Source organism: Tupaia chinensis, unplaced genomic scaffold (assembly GCF_000334495.1).
Source record: "Tupaia chinensis unplaced genomic scaffold, TupChi_1.0 Scaffold000213_1, whole genome shotgun sequence".
NCBI classification, from domain to species: domain Eukaryota; kingdom Metazoa; phylum Chordata; class Mammalia; order Scandentia; family Tupaiidae; genus Tupaia; species Tupaia belangeri.
This window is the reverse complement of record NW_006159688.1, coordinates 936601-940706: the sequence shown is the minus strand read 5'-3', so window position 1 is coordinate 940706 and position 4106 is coordinate 936601. Positions and strand designations below refer to the sequence as shown.

Sequence of the window (4106 nt, the reverse complement as noted above, 5' to 3'; positions counted from 1 at the left end):
AGACAGAAAGTGAGAAATCACCCCCCAGAGGGGATGGTCACGCCACAATCCCTTCTCCTCCATTCTCCTCTTGAGATCTTGGGCACACACGCACACGCGCCCGGCGTGAGTTTTAAGTCACCGGGTCCGGGACTTGAACCGCGGTTGACTACCTCGGAGCCCAGCAACATAGCCATTGCACTAACTGCTGGTCCCCCTCAAGTCTTTTTTTTTTAAAGAATTATTTATTTAATTTTATTTATTCATTCATTTATTTTAATTTGCCCAGAGAGAGACCCTCAGAGAGAGGGGAAAGTGAGAAAGCAAGCCACCAGGTCCAGGACTCAAACCGTGGTTAGCCATGTAGGAGTGTCCAGGGCCTTAACTATCACACCACATGCTGGTCCGAATTTTCAAGTCTTTTGAAAATAATGGTGGCATCTCCCTATGGGTGGCATCTCCCTATGGATGTAGTGATAAGCAACCAATTTTTTTTTTCTTTTTTGGGAGAGGATTTTTGCTACAGGGCACGTGCGCTCGCCAGACAGAGAGAGAGAAACAGAGAGACAGAAAGCAAGAAATCACCCCCCGGGGGGGTGGCCATGCCACAATCCCTTTTCCTCCATTCTCCTCCATTCTCCTCTCGGGATCTTGGGCACGCACGCACACGTGCTCAGCGTGAGTTTAAGCCACCGGGTCCGGGACTCAAACCACCGTCGACTATGTGGGAGTCCAGCGACATAGCCATTACGCTAACTGTTGGTCCCAATACCCAACCAATTTTTGAGAAAAGGTAAAACACACTGCAGAAGCTTAAAGACCTACCCCAGGATTATGTCTGCATAACTACATCATTATCAAATAACTAGATATTCAGTTCATACAAAATTTTGCCTTCATTGCACAAAATTTCAAGGGGCTTATATCCAAACAGCAAGGTGTTTGACTTATTTTCTCAGTCATCTAGGTAATTAGAAATCAAGATATTTAATATGTTTTTTCTTTACAAAATGACACTAGTGATAATACTACTGAACAGACAATTCTGGTCGTGTTCTGGCTTAATAACTCCATCATAGGAAATAACATCACGAGAACTATCTTTAAAAAAATAAATAGGGTGGCATCATCAGAGTATAGCGCCAACGAAAACGAAGTCTGCTTTTTAAATACCACTTGAATAGTAACTGGTAAGTTCTGTTAACTGTTGTCTTTGTTCTTACTGTAACCACTGTTAGAGATGGAACTTTACTAATGGATTCTGGAAATCCTCTTAGTGACCAGCTTCTGAAGGGTGAATGATTCACTTCCACTAAAACAGACCAGGAGCAAAAACCACTGAAGACATGCTTAGGCTGAACTGGGGCTCCTGAAGGGGAGGCTGATTCTGAGAAAGAACGGCAGGGATGAGGTTAATGCCAGAACTGGCACATGCTGGTGGACAGGGATTAGGGACACGAGAGAGATTGGTCCCAAAGCTCCTTGAGCGTTGTAAAGGCTGAGGACTGCGGGAAATCTTTAGAAACAACACTTGGATTTGAAGAAAAGTTCATCCTTCTAGAGGAAGGTAAGTTCCTTGCCAATTCCAGCACCTCTCTTAGCTGACTACTAGGATGTCAGGGTCCTTTTACATCTGTGCTTAAAAACTAACTATGAAGATACAGGTGGTAGTAAAAGAGATGCACCATTAGATCTTGAGAAGAACAAAATGATCCTCATTATAGGTGGGAACAAACTAAATTCCATCCTAGTCCTTGGCTTTTGTAATATCTGCAAGTCTGAAAGACTTGGCAATATCACAGAATTTTTACCTAAGGTTTTTACCTAGGTTTATTTCTTTCATAAGAGTAAGAAGTGGGGAGAGACAGAGAGAGAGAGACAGTTACTCTTAACACAGTCTCACATTAAAGCCGCCCTACCCCTACCTTCCTATACAGCCCCGGTCATGGGCATGGGGGCCTATCATTTACAGATGATAAAGGAACCAAACTCCTGATCCTCCAAATAGATCCAGCATCACTTGAACAATTCATAACTCTGTTCTACCCAGACAGCCCAAATTTTTATCTAAGTTTTAATTTTCTGTCTAGATAATCAGTCCCTCACAGACTTATCATGTGGTCTTGTCCTCACCATCTAGTCTAAGTAAAGATTGACAAAGGGGAATAAGTTTTACTATCCATTGAAGAATTTCTGAGCTTGGAGTCAGAGCAGAAAAACATCTGATAACTGCAAAAGAAGTTTTGAGAGGAACCAGCAGTTGGCATAATGGCTATATCGCTGGACTCCCATGTAGTCGACTGAAGTTTGAGTCCCGGACCTGGTGGCTTAAACTCACTCTGGGCACGTGTGCGTGCGTGTCCAAGATTCCAACAGGAGAATGGAAGAGAAGGAATTGTGGCGTGGCCATCCCCCTCTGGGAGTGATTCCTCGCTTTCTGTCTCTCTGTCTCTCTCTGTCTTTCTAGTGAGCACATACGCCCTGTAACAAAAACCTCTCAAAAAAAAAAAAGTTATGAAAAACTATGCTTCTAGTCACAAGAATGGCATGATCATATTCTGAGTAATCAGCCTAACTACTCTTTATCGTTCCTGTTAGCTTCACAAATTTACGTGTTCCTAAAGAGTCAGGTGAAAACTCTTACAGTTCTCACTCCAAAATCAGGGATGTTCTAGACAAGTTCCTCCTACTTCTCATTTCTTCCTTCCGTCCTTCCCACTTCCTTCTTTCCTTCCTTCCTCCCTCCTTTCTTTTTTTCTTCCTACTTTTCTTCCTTTCTGTTCTCTTCTTTTCTTCTTTTCTTTTTCATTGCCAAGGCTGCGTCTGCTTGTCAGAGAGAGAGAGGAGAGAGGGAAAGCAACCACCAACAAGACATGGTCACACTAAAATCCCTTCTACTCCAATCCACTGGGTCAGGGACTCAACCCACAGCCAACCATGTGGGAATCCTGCCACCTTAACCACCACGCCACCTGCTGACTCCCAGAGCATGTATTCTAAATGCGAAGGAATGGTGCTTATCAGGCCAGTAAAAGGAATGGTTTCCTTCCATGACCCCTTAAGTCACCCTTTACAAAACCATGTGCTCTGCCTAAATAAAAACGAATCCTGGTTGTGAAAGAGACATTCATATACTCATTCATTCAACACACATCTATTGGTCACCGCACTAGGCATTAGAGGATGAGGAATAAGATATAGTCCTTGTCCTGTAGGAAATTGTATAATTATGAGGAATAGACATATATCAAACAAATTATCATAAAATTGAATAAAAGTCTGTTTTGTAAAGATTTCTACTTCTATTCTACCATATATGAGAATGTGTTCACTGTCCAGTACCAACGGAGAGAAATGTCTATAAAGCTAAAAGCCTGTATTGCTGTTGTTTACACAACAGCTGTACCTCTCTCTCTCTTTCTCTCTCAATCTCTCTCTCTCTCTCCCCACTGGAGGACACATGACATGTGAGAGACACAGAGAAGGAGAAAGTACTCTTCAATGGGGCATGGTCACACCCCAATCCTTCGTCCTCCACGTCTCCATCTCATCAGATCCTGTGCCTAGTGTGTTCCCACCTGGGGGTATTATTAGACCCCGGTTGGCCATTGAGATTGAGCTGCGTCTGCATAGTATTTCAGCACTATGCTACAGTGCCTACCCGGACATTGCTCGACTCTTGGTTATGAGCACAGAGACAGTTTATTAAAGGTATAGGGGTGTTGTGGCTACAACTACGCACTAACGTACTGTAGGACGTCAAGCTGAATCCAGAACCACAAGACAGCGATGAAGTCATCATGCTTAGTGCTGCTGAATTAGCACAAGTGAGTCCCCTTCCCTCTAGGATAATCATGCAGAAAAAACATTTAGTTCCCTTTATGTACGCATATGACCGCAATGTTTATTGTAGATCATAGAATCAGAAACATTACGACTGTGCATTTGATAACCAGTAGATTATTACTAAGCAGTGTATAAACTCAAGGGTTATTAGTTTAGCTAGTTTTTGAAAAGAAAAAGTGAAGTCAAAATTCAGAGCTCAAATACCACATTGGTCAATTTAACTTGGCTTTTTTTTTTTTTTTTTTTTTAGGAGAAAGGTTAAACCCACAGGCCCTCTTTTC

The 4106-nt window shown here is 42.6% G+C and overlaps 1 protein-coding gene across 1 annotated transcript in view; it reads left to right on the top strand.

Moving 5' to 3' along the window:
- The window catches only part of LOC102487385 (olfactory receptor 10V1-like), a 17406-nt gene that overhangs the window by 11912 nt on the left and 1388 nt on the right, over positions 1 to 4106 (top strand).